General features: G+C 40.9%; 1 protein-coding gene across 5 annotated transcripts in view; it reads left to right on the top strand.

Annotated features, from left to right (window-relative positions):
- The window catches only part of hth (Meis homeobox homothorax), a 386,117-nt gene that overhangs the window by 114,790 nt on the left and 254,364 nt on the right, over window positions 1–16,963 (top strand). The gene's annotated exons all lie outside the window — the stretch shown is intronic.

Below are 16,963 nucleotides of genomic sequence, written 5' to 3'. Positions count from 1 at the left end.
AAACTGCTCGCGCTGTATTAGTTCCCTTCGTCATAATTGCTTTTGTGGTGTTGATTATTTCCTTCACTCCCAAATTCAGTCTTCGTAAATCGAACCGACTTTGGCCAAATTCACGGAGAGATATCGTATATGTGGGACGATTGCGGAAACTTCATGGCTTCTTTATCAAATCACATCGATCGACGGATCTGTAGACTGCAATACTTCCTGGCTCTTGTATTTGACTTTATTTTCTGCCCAGCGATATGGGCTAAATTTTGTAACAAGGAACCACTGTTCCTGGCCCATTTAGAACAAAATATGTGCTATTATTTTTCTTTTGCAGCCAGGTTATTTTATGTATATAGAAAGAAAACTCCACACAAAGCTTTGATTAGTACGGGAAGTAAAACACAAAATAATCCACGCCCTCGATTGACTCTGGAGTTTTTCCATTGTTTTCTGCACTATAAATTCACCGCAAACTGTACCAAAATCAACACTAAATTTGGGTTGGTTTGTGTTTCACTTCCTATATAACTAATAGTAACACAAGAACACAAATAATTGTATCAGTTTATGAGTCAGAAATGGTGGTTCCTAATCACAAAATGCATTTATTTTGACTGCATTTTACAGTAAGGAACTGTCATTTCTAGCTCATCCATAAAAGCACCTACCTGCATAGTGAGACTAACGGCACATCCGTTGTTTCTAAAACGAGACAGAAATAGTAGTTCCTTATTGCAAAATCTAGTTCGTTTATGCTTCGATGATTTAGCGATTTCCAACCCTTCTAATTTCCCTCTCATTTCAAGGTTTCGACTCTCTCCACGCATGGACGGAAACAACAGATTTCCATCGAAAAAAAGAATAGGGACTAAATGAAGATGGATACCCGAAGGGGTTAAACGAGAGAGCTGCTCATTTGAATGTAGCTTCTCGGTATTCGACCACGGGATCCATTATTGTTCCGTATTGTTTCTACTATAAGCCTAAGCAGCTGGTCAGGAAACCCATCAACCGAGAATCAGGGAAAACACCCGAAACCGCTCTGTCCAGCCGGGAGGTGACAATGGCTGGCGGGACCGCAGCTCGGCTGGCGCGAGAGAAATCCTGGTCGAAGAATTGAGGAGGAGAAACGCTTCGCGAGAATTCTCAAGAAAAACGTAAATCCACGCACTCACACACACGCACATCCACAGGCAGATAGCATTAACACACACGCACATCCACAGGCAGATATAAAGGGACTCGCACGGCATCTATTCAAAATCGATCTCATTATGTCGGGGTCTGGCGCACGGAGCGACTGCTACGGGCCGTACACGGAATCGGCCCAATTTCGAGAGCCGGAGAGCGTGCTAGGGGTGTATTTTTGGGGTTGGATTCCGGAAAAATGGGGTGCGTGAAGGTTGAGGATACGGTTGTTTAGTCTGCGGCGGCGTGTCGCCCTCCCCCCGTTCGGATGGGGAACGATAACAAAAATTCAAAATTTCTCTAATTTACATGGGTCTCGAGTGTTTATCTAGGCTGCATTATCTTGGTGTAATCGTGTTTTATTTATTTTCGCTCTTCCCGGGCTGTTTATTTTCGTTTGCCTCAAGTGTTGGTTTCACCAGCTGAGCTGCAAACAGAGCTAGGGTCCTGTGCCGCGCTTCGCGCGGGCTCCGGGGTTTTGTGGTTATTCGCCGTCGCGATGTTGAGAGCTTGAGCAGTTTCTGCCGTGCTTAGGAAGAACGCCGTATGAGCCTTTAGACGTCGCCAAATTTCCTTCGATAAAAACCTAATTTGCTGGGAAAATTGAGAATATTTTTTTCCAAAATTTCCAGTCAATTTTGTACGCAATTTAATCCAATGTATCCGAAAATTAAAAAAAAAAAAAAATGTACATGAATGTCGGCAAGAGGACATGTTTTATCAAGGGCAATTTGGCAACTCTCGAGTGTTCATACGGCGCTCTTCCTTAGCACGGCAGTGCAACCGCATCCTTTCATGCTGGGCAATAAATTGACGTTCAATCGCACTTGAATGACGTCAAAGTTGCCTTCTTTAAAATATTTATTTTCGAAAAAATTTAAAACTTTTTTTGTAGCTTCAAGACGCACTGGTTCAAAATGCGAATGAATTCCATAGAGTAAAAAGTAAAAAATGGTTTCAAAATTTGTCTTTTAGCGTATTAATTTGGCAACTTTCAAATTTTCATACAGGTTCTTCCCTTTGCACGTCAGTATTTAAGTTCACCCCATAGAGTGGTACCCTATTCAAAAACATGATAGCCTTTCCTCCTCCAAATTGTAGTACAAGAATACTAGGGCTCTCTCCAAAACTAATGTTTTTATCAATTTTCTAATCCTTTAATAAGGGAATTCAGTTACTTTTACCAGACGTGGCAACGCAAGGTCTTTAATTATTTTCCAACAAACAGATTCATCTTCTTCGCTCCTGATTCAACTTCTGTTAACGCGGTAAAACCTAGGAATCCAACGTTTCTAGTGACAGTAGCACCGAACTCAAGGGTCAGCCGTAGACTGCTGTGAGTCGAGCTCTTTTCTGATCTCTTAATTAGTCTTTGTTCCTCGAGTCCCATAAATTACGGAAAAATTTCCCGAAAATGTCTTCATTAAATCTTCAGAAACGCACTTATTTGAATACGGACCCACCCGACAAAATTCTCGCTCACTTGCACCGACCTAAATCATTGGCTTTAACCAGGAAAATTGACGGGCCTGAAAAAAAGCTACGTTTTCAAGCTTTAATTAGCTTTTTTTTTAAAAAAAAAAATAAAAAAACTCAAGTCTAAGGTTCAGATTCATAAATCAATATTTTTTTCGGATGCGCAATGATATGTTACATAAATGCCCTGCACATATAAGCACTCAAACCCCAAGTTTGGTTGTTTTTTAACCCCGTTATTCTCCCTCCATGATGCTATTGGTGGAATCTCTAATGGATAGTTTCAATCGGTCAAGTTTTCTGTTCGTTTGAATTAATGTGTAAGGTTGAAGACCTCCGTTCTGTGTTTTTTTTTTTTTTTTTTTTTTTTTTTTTTTTTTTTTTTTTGAATTTGAACGTCTGAATTCTAGCACCACAATTTTCCTTAGGCTGTAAACCAAAGCTTCGAGACGACCCTGTTGCGAAAGCGAAAGTAACGCAACAAGAATGCCACAAGTGTTTAAAAAATTCGGGAGGGATACTTTAACTGCCATTTTACGAGCCGCGCGAAGACATAATGAACATACAATAAAATCCGGGATGCTGGGTGCGATCCTGCGACATCAACCTGTGCTTCCCAGAACAAGATAAACATCCCGTCATAAAAATGCGTGCTTGTCGTAGAGATCCGGACTCCGGAATTATCCGACCTACCGCAAGCGCTTTCATATTTTTATATTTTCGGGCGGGGCAATTGCCCTCATGTCGAGTTCCGACACCTTGACAAGGTCAAGAAAACCATCTTAGGTGTCAACGAAGTGAGGAATGTAGAAAATTGCCGGTGGCATGTAAAATTTGATGAATCTAATGTATTCAATTTTTTTTGTTAATGAGATTTGAAGACAGCTCATCGGCGTGACATTCTGCGTCTTACGATTATGCGAGAAACATTGTGCTCATTAGTCGTACGACTTAGATTTTTACACATTTGCGTCCGTAATCTTCTCTGGTTAAGGATCTTGTATGAAGTCCAACCTTGTCTCTGTGCTTATTGTAAATAGATTTTTGGGAAAAAAATTAATTTATCTTTAAAGATTTCGACCTGGTTGAAGGGTTTTTTACTTGCATCTCCCAAAAAACGGAAAAATTTGTAACTGAGGTTAAAACAAGTCTTTTAAACGTAGTTACAAATAATTTTTGCCGTGTGAGAAGTTTTTGCTAAAATTGCATTTTTAAGAGAAGGAAACTCCCGAAATTGAATACATAATTTTTTTAGCTGAAAAACAGAACAATAAAACATTTTTTACACAGAAAATTTGCAGATTATTTTTTTTTTATTTTTATGTTGAGAAAAATGTCCAACTAAATTTTCTTCTTAAAATTTAAAGTAGCCCATTAAATTAGCAACGCTGCACATTGAATCATCGACTTCTTTAATCGGATCATTGAATGCGCATATCAAGTATAACGAACAGTGATCAAAAATCGATTATTATTGACAGTAAGAATACAAGTAACTAACTACTAAGAACATGCGTGTGTAGTTACAAGACCATCTGGGAGGATAAATCAGTATAGATCGCCCGAGCATCTTAGCCTGTCGCCAACTTAGGGAGTAAAATTTTTCTAATTCTTTTTAGAGGGCATAGATAATCCAAGACTTTAAAGTTCGAATTCTCTGGCAATTTTTCCTTCCTGTATTCTTTGGCCTCTGCGGCTGGCTTCTGAATGTTTAGGTCATCCAATAATAGCTCTCTGCGGTGGTCTCCAACCAGTGGCGTGGCGTGCTTTGCGATATATCGATTTTATGCCATGTAAACCTATGGAAAAGGATCGATAAACAGGGTGTTCGCAGCGGACACCTTAATAATCGATTCTTTACCATAGGTTTAAATGGCATAACAATCGATATATCGCAAAGCACGCCACGCCACTGTCTCCAAGTAACGGTAGCTCCGAGGCATTTTACCTTATCCGACCGCTGAAAATTCTATCATCTGCAGAGGTAGAGGGTAGTGAAGGTCACTCAAAGATGTTTTAAATGTCAGAAGATGATAAGGCGTAAATTAGGAAACATGAAGGAGAATTAAAGACGGTTGCTTTTCGAGTCAAAGTTTTAAACTTTTCAGTTGCTTCATTCTTTCATCGAATGGAACTCAGTTTGATAGATTCGTCATATTGACCAATCAGCGCGTAACTGATGGGGATTTAATCTAATTAAAAGAAAAATAACCAAGCAGTGCAGGAATATGAAAAGGTGCAGTGACACTCTCGGATCAAAAAGAGGTGCAATTATTTGGAATAACTTTTTTTCCACCCCTGTTGAAATCCTGCAGGGATGGGCGGAACAGGGACACTTATTCAAGCAGCGCCTCCCTATCTACGGGTGTCGTAAATGCAGGCTTGCCAACTTGATGGGTGGAAGGTAGATGCCTTCATTTATCATGAAGTAAAATCAGGATTGGCAACTTTCAAGAACCGCCTTTGAACGTACTCTCGACGGTTCTCTGTAAATTTCGCGTTTTCGGCGAATAATTTTGTTTGAAAAGAGCATTACCAGAGTTTCTGATAACTTTTCAGACTTTTTTACCGAACAAACTATCGGTAACACCTTAAAAGCGCTGAAAAGACAAAGAATACTTTTTAAGCGACCGATTACCTTAACTGAATTCACCAATTTGCCTGATATCGGATATGGTCAAATTACAACGCAGCAAAAATCCAAAGTAGACATTGAAAACCTCAGGGAGTATTGCGGTAACTATCAATCACCAAGAAATAAACCATCAATTTCACAGATTTTTATTTTTGGTACAGTGTAACAATTTCGATTCTTGATTTCCGTGGCAATGTCTTGGGGTGTCATAGGCGGATCCAGCAATTAGGCAACACCGAATTCCTTCTGTTCAAACTTATGTTAAATAATCGATTCGTACCTGGCCCCTCCAAGAATCGATACATTTCCATAGGTTTAAATGGAGAAAAACAATGTTGCCAATTTGCTGGATCCGCCAATGGGGTTTAATCAGGTGCTGCGCCAGGAAAGCTCAGCAGGTCGGAATAAACTTGCGAGTTGGGGGTCGGGATCCGGATCACCTCTCTATAATCGTGGAGCTGACTCCGGAGTCGTCTCACAGTAGGAGTCTGTTTAATCTTCGTCGTGTGCGTTGCCATCAGCTGTAAGCGCCATTGTTGGACCGTCGCGTCGGATGATCGACCTTGCTACAGTTTTTCTATTAATAAATTAATGATTAAAGCACCTGAAACTCTCTGCACTGTGTATAACCCCCTCTCAACTGCAGTCAGATAAGTCTCAGGGTTTATATATGAGCAGGGTGTCTACAAGTCCAGAATTTCCGGAAAGTCCGGAAAAAGTACTGATTTTTTTAAGGGCGGTCCGGGAGTACTGAGAAAGTGCGGAATTTCCGCAAAAAGGTCCGGATTTTTCATTTTTGTCGCAAATTTGAGCGAGAAATTTAAAATCTTGAAATTTTCCGATTTTTTCAAATGGAGGTACTGAATTTTTCTGTTGCGGAGTTACTGAATATCTTGGGAATGCACTGAAAAAGTACTGTAAAAGTACTGATTTTTGGCCAGCCTGTTCTTGTAGACACCCTGATGAGTGATGAAGAGGACCATCGGATCGAATAATTAAAGGATTAAGTTTCGTCATAACTCCCGAGGAAGTTTTCCTCTGAGCCATCACGAACGAATCACTGATCATTAATATTTGAAGAGACGAGCAGAATAATCGGACAGATTTGTGCTAAAAGGAACTATATTTCCTGCAAACCTTATGCATATAGTTCCTTTCAGCATGAGCACGTCCAATTAGACATATGGGGAAAAGTAAACAATGCCGCTGCAATTTTCATCCTCGCCTCGTGGCAAGAACGTTGCAAGTTCGAGTTTGCTTGCTGGAAGTTATTTTAACGGGAGCAATTCCGGCGGCAGATAATCGCTCGAGAATCTCTGTAATTAGACAGGTGAACCACGGTTGCGACAATGTGTTGAAGATGTGAGCTCGATATTAATCTGATCCGCAGGAGACTGAGAAGAGCATCCTCCATTTCCCTTGGGTCGATTAATCGATTAATTGAAACCTATTTTAACATTGTTATTTATCGATCTAAGCTTTCGATAGCGATTGAACAATCGAAGCGCAATTGTACCTTTTAAGGCGATCGCAAATTCACACCGGTGGCGAGCTTGGCGCGGCGCGCTGTGGTTGGAAGCTCATCGCGTGCCTGTGAAAAAAAAACTGGCCGCCGCAATTTATTTCGGTCGCGCTTGGATTTGAGAAAATTAATTATTCGGCGATTTTCTCTCTTTCTTTTTTCACCGGTCCGTTTTGTAGTCTGACTAATTGTCGGCGTTATCGAGCCGGGTTATCTATGTTCAGACTTAATGCTCGTGAGAAGCAGCGATTTGTTTTCCCGCTCCAAGGAGCACGGCTCGAATATTTCGGACGGAGAGGAAAAGCGCGAACTAGAGTCCTTTTTCCTCCTCGAAAATTTCCTCCATAGTCATTTGCCTTTCCGAATGGAATCTAGTGTGCACGGTGTCTTTTTCAGCGCGATCTAGCGGTGAAGTGAAAATATCTAACTAAAATTTTAGTCGGCGGTGACGACTCCGAGTCGATTATTCCAGACACACTGGAAAAAAAAAACACATTGGATCTAGAGTCGAGACTCTTGATAACATCGACAAGAAAAAATACTCTGAATTCAATCGGATTTTTGCTTGAATCAAAACGAAATCCGCTTAAATTAAGAGGCTTGGTTCTTGATTTAAGCTCAGATTCTGATTGAATCAAGAGTACTTTTTCTTGTCGATGTCGAGTCTGGACTCTAGTTTTTTTTTCCAGTGCATGTTCGCTCTTACATGACTGGAAGTATGCTGGATTCAATAAGTCCTGAAAGTTAACCTCAGACATTTGCCACCTTTTCAGTCAGAAAAAGTGATTGCCTGCTTGCTCTTTCATACAGAAAATAATTTCTCTTAATTTTTTCACATAATTTACACCAAATTTTAAGAAGCAAAAAAGAACTCGCATGTCGATATGCAACTTGGAAATTTTCTGCCCTAAATAGTTTTCATCGAAAAACTCCACGCAATATTACCGTAAGGAATTCAGCAATTTTTTCCTTGTCTGTTAAGAAATATGCCCAAGAAATGTTCAGTAGAAAAGTTTTTCTTTCTAAACAGAAAGAAAGAACAGATATGTCACAAATATGCAACGAGGCTCAGGAAATGGTTTTTTGTTTTGTTTTTTAGCATCCCCATCGATAGAGCATTTAAATAGGGTTTCGCACTATTGATATTATCAAAATCGAAAAATTATCAAAGTTAGAAATTTCTCTCTGCAGCCCTCGGATTTTATAAAGAAAGGTATCTGCTAGACACTACCAGACACATCCCTCGTAGAACCAAACTTACACGTTGCGCGTGTGGCCCAGTTTGGGAACCCCTCGTATAATGGAAGCAAGGCTAGGCTATTGAATAAAGGTGTAAAAATATGAGTAATAAGCCCAGGAGGATGGGAGGGGCGAGGGGCGAAACCTCCCCTCGCGCCAAGGTCTCCTCGTCGGGCGCACAATGGAAAGAAGCCTCCATTCCACACCGCGCCGCGCACCCGCCCGGGCGGGAGGGGGAGGGTGGCCCAGCGACAAAGGCGCATACCTTTTTGAAAATTGTAAAAACGGATCGGACCGGCTCACCTACGGGTATCAAATCGCCTTCGCCGTGGATCAATGCCTTCAATCGTCTTGATTTTAGGAATATATTTCAACTCCGATTCTTGTATAATTCAACTCCATTGTTAAGCATGTGTGCGCTCGATAAAACGTTGGGTGACTTCTCGTCTTGGAATGGAAAGGGGGGTCGGGTTTTCTACGGTTCGGCTGTCGGATGGGACACTTTCTCTGTACTATCAGCACCCAAAAATGTCTTTTAAAAGAGTGGCGTTTGTGCACTGAGAAAAACATTCGTGTTTTTATGTTATACTTTAGGTTAGTATGGAAAGTAAAATACAGACCAACCTAAATTTTGTGGAAATTACTGTAGATTGGTAGATTATAGTCAACCAAAGACTTGGGTTATTTCGACCGCATCAAGCAGAGAGGAACTAAAGTACATCAGCTATCGCCTTTAATTCGGCGATTCAACTTTTTACATGAAAACGGTTGTGCAGACGTCTGTGCAAATTTCAATGAATTTCCTTCCTAATGCGAAAAAACTTCTTTAAAATTTTCATAGGAATCTGCACGAGCGTTCCCTTGTATAAAATCAAACTGTCCAGTTGAATTTGGCAATAGCTGATGTGGCTTGGTTCCTTTCTTCTAAACGCCGTTCATTTTGTATTTTACCTCCCAAATCAACCAAACTTAGTGTCGAGTTCCCTCTCTGTGTGATACTCAGGCCGGAGGGTGATATTACATTTTGGACGTACATTGTCTTTGATCCAGTCACACTTCGCTTTCCGCACGTCGTTCCAGACAAAATTTGAAAGTTAATTCAATTTTGTCTTGTAGTCGGGTGCCTGTGCATTACATGCAATCCACTTTGAGCTCAAAGTGATCTTTGGTTTTGATCACGTAGCTTCTTATTAGGCCGGCAAGCTCGAAGCCCTCGGGCCTCGGGGCGCAGCTGCAAGTATTTACCTCCTGACTGATGACGACGCTGCGACGTCGCCCGCACGCGCTTCCCAAGACGCGCGTTATACCTATAAATAAAGGAGACAAAAAGCGATGAGGATGATCCGTAGGAGACGAATCAAAATAGAAAATCTAAGACAGAAGGAGACGGATAGTCACCGAGTGCGAGGGGACCAGACGAGAGAGAGAGAGAGACGGAGAGGGGTTGGTGGCGGATGACACCGCCGACGACGACCGAGAGCATGAGAGAGTGAGGCGGAGGCATCAAAACAAGCAACAACCCATGAACTGGCTCATCCTGAAGTCGAGATTCGAGCATCATTTTCCAGCATCCCGGCCCTGCCTCTGTAGCATCGTCGATGCAATTTCACTAATCCGCCATAACTCTTCGCCGCGGCGTTATCGGCCACGCTCGCGAAATTTTCGTGATTTATACTTCGGCCATTTTTCATCCGGATTTTGACTCTGGCCTGGCCTTTGACTCACTCGGTGCGTCTCCGAGCTGTCTTTTTTTCTTGCAACGTCCGGAACTGTCTTTTAAATTTCCTCGACGCAGTCATCGGATGACTTCAGTTTGTTTTCTTATTTTAATTAATTAAAATTCCTTGAACTTGGGTAATGTGAAGTTCCCTCCTCATCATACGATCGCACGTTACTCTTACAAACCATTTGCTTCCTTTTATGGCAGCACTTTAATGTCTGACACTGAGAAAAATTGAATAGCAACTACTCAAGCTCCGGGGTATCCCATTTTGCCTACCCAACACTTTGAAGGAATTTTCCCTGACCACTTGTTTTTCGCAATACTTCATCTTTAAGTTACCCATTCCAGGCGCTTTATATCTACTACGAGTAAAACATCTGAGAATTTGTGATTGGTGATGTTACAATTTTCTAACTTTTTTTGGACCAAGGGGCACGCCTCCTGAACGCCTTGCGGTCCATCCCTCCGGAAGCGCAAGACTCGTGTTCGGTCAATTAAGGGATGGAAATTCAAAACCGTTATCGGGTAAAGCTAATATTTTGCAACTGGTTTTTTTGCCGAATATGGGAATGTATTTGCCTTAGAAAAAAACTGTTCTCTTCATGTAAATTAGACTAAATTTTCCTGTATAAAGTCTGTTCAGTAAAAACATCCGAGTTCTTTTTCAGTGAGCGCACAACCTTAGCAACACCTGATGGCGCTTACCAGATTTGAATTCCCACTTCTCATCGTCAGAATTTCTCGTTTGAGTTACAAAGCGCTATGCACCGAAGTAACGCCGAAGTTGCCTGGGAATCACGGTAACCCGACAATGAATGGAGAGTGTGTTTGAGCTCACCAAGTTTACAAAGTTTTGTCCCGTTGTTTGTCTTTGCGTAGTCCCCGCTCCGTCTGAACTCGGGAACGCCACTGTTTCTGATGGCTGCGAGACCGAGTCGTGCATCTGTATCAACAAGGAGAGAGGAAAGAGCCAGACTATTGAAACATGCAAGCACCGCGGAACAGTTGTCTCTCTTTTTTCCAAGTTCCATGTCAATCACACCAATGGCGATGCCGCCACCGAGCCATTGCCACATAAATCCCGTTGAAAATTGAGGTCATCTTAGCTTTGTGACAAGCCTGATCACGGTCTGAAACTTTGTCATGTGCATCAGTCAATTTCCCGTGAGATTCTATTTGCAGACACTACTGTTGTCAATTTTTATGGCTGTTTTTGAGAAAAGAGTGGAATTGCTTCAGTGTAAGTTTTTGTGGCTTCGGTTTCTTTTACGAAAAGAAATCTCTCCTTTTGAGACAACTTGGTCGATATTGAAAGAAGGTACACTCTAAAAGTGCAAAAGACAAAAATTTGATTCTATTAGAAAACTAGGGGGTCCGCCCCCTGACCCTTGCATAATCCAAGCCCCTGAAGCGATTGGCGCCTCAGGCGTTATGCGTCAAGCGTTACTCTTATGATTTTACATTCTAGTGGAAGATTGGACTTTTGCGAAGAATTGAATAACCCTCAAAATGGATCTCAAAGATTTGGTAAATAATTAATTCTGTATTAATTCTTTGCTGCACCGGGATTGAAAAACTATATTAAAACTATCTGGGTTTGGTTTTTTAAGGATTTTTTTTCTATTTTCATTCCGTTCATATGTTAATGAAAGTTACTAATCCCAGCCGAAAAACCAGAAAAAACGTACTGAATAAGGGAAGGCGATGGGAAGATATGTCAAAGATTTCAACCTTAGGTGCTGGGCAGCCTGTAGAGGCGTCAAATGACTTCTTCCTCGGAGGGCCTGCTGATCCTGTCCTCTTCTGCCGCACCCTTATCTTTCCTCTCGTCTCTTCTCTCTCTCTCCCTCTCTCTTTCTCTCTTCCACTCCTGCTTCTTTAATTAAGTAATGCATAGTGAAAGACTTCCTCCAAGAGAGCATCCGTGCTGCTCCCCAAGAATCCAGCTGAAAATAATTTTACCCGCCGCTTTTCGGCCCCGACTCGTTCTTCGTGTCCGTTGCCATAATTCCCTCATAATTCCTGATTTTCTAGGCTCCTGGTGGATGTTCCGGAATATTACTTGGCAACACTGTCACTAACTTGATCCTCCACCAGTCACCGCGGAACGTAGACCGTAGACATGCAGTCTCTCTCCTCTCCTTCACTCCTCTTCGACTAATCTAATTATTCGATGATTTACAACATGTGCTTGCGGCTTCTAGATATTTATAATATTTTTTATCCTTTTTGTTTAAGTTGCTTTAATTTCGCCTCATTCCGAGCGTGTTACTCGAACGTCTTTTTTCCCCTCTGACGATATCTATGAAGTGTTCTCGCCCTCCCTTTCGTTCTATTCTTCTTTGATCTAGGGATAATTCTCTCCTCACCATCTGAATAATGGCGAGTTTAGATTTGCATCGAAACGTGAAGGTGATGCATTTTTTAAATTTTACTGCAAATTTGCTGATTTGAGTCATCGCATTGCCTAATCGTGCGCGATGAAAGTGCTGTAGTATTGAGTCACTCTAAACAAGACTGAATTTATTTCGTTATACGCACTGGTGGAGGGACGTTCTTCAGACGTCGATGATTGGCTATATTTGTGTGCGCATGTTCCCATTAACATGAGTATAATCCAAAATGAGGCTGATTTTTTTTCTATAATGCCGTCTGATGTCACATTATCGAAAGAAACAATTTTTCTCCTGAAAATTGAAAATATACGAGACAGAGGGAAAACCTGCTATCATTGATGTTCTAAAATATCGGTTAATAGGCATCGAATCAATTTTCCTATCGATTTGTCGGGCTCTGGAAAATGTGGTCCAGATAGAAGTTTTTGAAATAATTTCTAATTGACTTTTAATCTGAAAGCAACTTCTCCCAACTGAATACAACATTTGAACCAAGATTTTGCCCGACGCCCATGGCATCAGCTTTCAAAAAAGTTCAAACGTGTTAAAAAAATTCAAATTTTTCACCAATCGATGCTGTCAATAACGTGTTGAAGAAATGAGGATAAATGCGGCCGATTAGGGATTGTTTGTATTAAATGGACCACCGTCGGCCTATTGTTACTTTTACGATGGGCTCATTGAGAGCTATGAAATCTGGACTTCTGACCAACATTGTACCATGTTGCCAAGTCTCCCATCAATCCGGACAGGAGTTTCGACGGGTCCAATTATGTTGTCTGCCTTTTTTATTTCACCATCACTGTTTCGTCATAAATCTTCCCTGAGGTCTTATATTGACCACACACTGCACCTGAACGGGAGCAATCAATAGAGAGGTAGCTAAGTGTGCGAGTGATGTATCTATTCAGTATTTGTACTCGTTGGTTGTCATTAATGTGACTTAACTAAAATTGATAAAAAATATAATTGTCTCCATTTTATGAGACACTGTTTTAGTTTATCCATGTATGTGTGACAGAATGAAGTTTTTTTTTTTTTTTGTCGTTCTTTCGGTCAAGCTAATATTCTATGACGGTACTTTTCTAATTTAAGAAAATTATGGTGTCGATGATCGAAATTTAAGTAAACAGCAGGCACAGGATGAACATAATTTTAATAAATTAGTCAAAATGACAGTCTTGGGGTGCTCTTTTTTTAAAATTTTGAAATTTATTACATCATTAAAGCATTTTTCTAATTTTTATGGAACGTCTCTGTAGTTTTAGCAACTAATTTTAATTACCAGGTAGTAACTTTATGCCTGCGTGACACTTGGAGTTTTCACGATTCTTTCACATTTAGGTACCTTGATTTTCACGAATTTATTTGACTAATCTAGTTGCTAACAAGTTCGTTTAAAGCCTGTGCTCACAAGAGTGTAACTGAATGAATGGGAGACTGATTTTAATTCGGAATAATTATAATTTGGCATCCATGAATCGACGTAAACTTGCGGGCAAACGGTGAAAGGTTGAGGGAACACTAAAATACTAAACAGGGTTTATGAAAGGTTAGGTAGGTTTATGAAGCGTCGTAAAGTCTGGCTGTCAGAACCCATAAAACACTGTTCTTGCCCGTGTTTTATTACACCTTTTGAGAGAGAATAGTTTGTAATTTTCTCCCTCAATAGTTACTGTTAATTTGTATTTTTTAACTCGGTGTTTAACAATTTAACTGTACACCGAGCACTAAAAGTTACTGTCATACTCATCGAGACACAGGTATCATTCTGTTGCGTACCGAATGTTAAGGGGAAAAATTATTAGTTTCCTACACGCACGTTTCACGTTTTACGTAGCCACATGGGAACAGCCAGCTTCTTTTTTTCTTCTTTTTTGCCTCTTCTTCATTTTATTGACAGAGGAAAACCTGTGTTCCGACGTAGGCTACTGATACCTCACCGTTTCAAGTCCTCATGTTGAAATCGGTTAACGCCAAATTGCGCGTGTACCTACTTTCATCAGCTCTAATGCTGAGAGTTCTCAGAAAGAGTCGTGCTGTATGACTGCTCACCCGTAGCCAAATTTACTTTTAATTCAGAATGAACGAACTTCTACCAAGCGATAAATTATTGAATTTTCTTGGAAGTGTAAATAATTTTTTATATGAAAAGAAAAAACTATTTTCCGGAAGATCCAAGCCGTATAGAACGAGCGCATTTCTCACTAAAATTCTGAGGCAACACCGAAATGTTAGACTAATTGTAAGTATGGCATGTTCCCTGATTTTAAAGTCACTCATACTGTCCCCGGAATTCCTGAAATGCACTAGGCACCATTTTCTGTCAGACGCATGTCACTAAAGTTGTGAAATTAATCTAAAAGTGACACTACCGCTATCCCAGATACTTTCTGCCTGACGTCGGTTCTACTTTCATATTTTTTTTTGGCGACGTAGCATGAATAAAGTGAATGATGGTATGAGTTTCATAAGCACCACAGTTTTGAACCTACAAGGGAATTAGGTGTCTGCTTTGTCTTCACCGTTTACCTCAGTTTTCCCGATCAACGTCTCTCATCCAAAACAGTTTGATCAAATCATCGTTTCTCTGACGAGAGGACGTAACTACGTTTTAATGGTGCAAAATTCCTACTCGTAAATCGTATTTTTACCCAAAAGCTATCGCTTTCTTATGATTGGAACTTTCACTGACTTTGCCAATGATGATGCACCAAAATTGGGAAGATTCTAAACAGAAATCGCACGGTTATATTCTCGTGAAAAACGAATGTTTTAATTCAATTTTGCAATCTTGGAATGGAGTTACGTCTCTTCGTCTGAGAAATGACAAAATTTCAAGAGTAATTTTGTTGGGCGTAAAGTTTCACCTTTGCTCTGCTGATAGAGCAAACAATTGAAGTAGAGAGTAAAATAAGATTATAGTGAAAAATGAATTAACTGAGGCTTAATCATAGATTTAATTAATTATCTTTTATTTTCTTCATCTAATGTGACACAAAGTGCATTAAATTCGAGATTTATCAAACAAGTTTCTTTTCTTCTTTAGAAATAAGTGTGCGAGGTAAAGAATCAAAACTTTTTCGTAGTTATGACGTCACAGTGTCTTTTTTTTCCTCATCTAATATGGCAAAAAGTGCATTAAATTTGAGATTTATCAAAAATGTTTCAATTCGTCTTTGAAAATAAGTGTGCGAGGTAAAGAACCAAAACTTTTTCGTAGTGATGACGTCAGAGCGTACGAGCAACGCTATTCGCCGGTGGTTCGCGAGGCATGGGGCTCCCCTCTGTGGTGACAATTGGGAGCGATGGTAGCTCAATCCCACCCTTGGAAAAAGACAGGGAAAAAAAGGAGGCAGATAGTCTTTTCTTTCAGCGATTGATACCTCATCCCCTCTCGTCGGGCTCATGACGGTCTCTCCCTTACAGGTGATGAAACCCCGGTTTCACCATGCAAATTAGGTCGCGGCTCGGTGCGCGGTGTCGAAAGGCTAGCGCGGATGGCCGGGCGGGGATGGCTCCCCTTGCCGAAATACATGGCACCCGAATACATGGAGCCAATGTATGCCGCGTACACAGTAACTGTTCCTGCAATGGATCCGGATTCCCTGGATCCCTTCCCCCTCGGAGTTGCACTGGTGACAACCCGTCGATAATCGCGGGCCATTGTCATTCTTGCGCTTAATTTTTCGGGTTTGTAACTGGAGTGCAAGCGCTGATGCCACGCTTCACGTGAAAATACCATATTTGCCTTTGTAAAAGTTGTCTCAGACCACCGAAAAAAACGATACCACAATCCCAACTATTCTCATGGCTGCTTTTGGCGTCAGATATAAGAGTAGTTGCACCAATCAGAGGTACGGTCTGCCGAAAGTATGGTTGGATCAACCATACCTCTGGCTAGTGTGACTACGCTTATCTGGAGCAAAAATCAGCCAGGAGTGTAGTTGGGATTGTGATACTTTTTCTTTGGTAGGGGTGAACGATCAGATTGCAGGAGTGTGTTCAGGTTCAAACTAACCCTTTTGTTTAAAAAAAAAAAAAAAAAAATGGCCCCATAAATCGGAGCGACATTCACTTCAAATGTTCGGGAAAGTTGTCGGTTTTTTTTTTAGATTTTGGCAACGGGGACCGGCTAAAACTTATGAAAAATGACTAGCCTCTAAAAATTTTAATGTTGCACTCATCGGTAACTCTAAAAATATCGAAATCTCAAGTTAAAGGAGGACCTCAATGGTTCCAGATCTTACAGAGTGAAGAAATTGAGTTTATCAAATCATTCTTTAATGTTAGATTTCGATATGTTTAAGCCATAGGTGAATTTAGTGTTAAGAAATTATGAATTGTAGCCTCTAGGACTATAATTTTCTGCGAAATGAAGAAAAACGACAATTTTCTGAAAAAAATTAGGGGATCGTAACCTCGGCTTTGGCACTTTTTTTTACAAGAAAAAAACTTTTTAGAGGAAAAAGTCTCATTGTACATAAAACAGGCTTGAAGTCTGGTCGTTGAACCCCAGGCCACCCTGAATATTCCGATTTTCCCGAGTAGATTTGGCAACTGCTTGCGTGCGCATCCGCGGTGCTGGGTAAACTTTCGAGGGGTCTCGGCGCTTGATCCACTGGATTAAAGCTGAGTCGAGGCCTCGCCCGGACCGGGAGGGAGGGACCTTGAAAAGAGGCCATGGTCACGTTTCAAAAACACTTTTGTTGACTCCGATAGATTCGGTGATTTAGTTTTTGCGTGGGAACTGCCAAATATCGCCCGGCGAATCTTTCCCGCTTAGCTTCGCT

The sequence above is a fragment of the Bemisia tabaci genome, chromosome 6, assembly GCF_918797505.1.
Source record: "Bemisia tabaci chromosome 6, PGI_BMITA_v3".
Lineage (NCBI taxonomy): Eukaryota > Metazoa > Arthropoda > Insecta > Hemiptera > Aleyrodidae > Bemisia > Bemisia tabaci.
The sequence above is the reverse complement of the archived record's forward strand: the minus strand, read 5'-3'. Positions and strand labels throughout refer to the sequence as shown.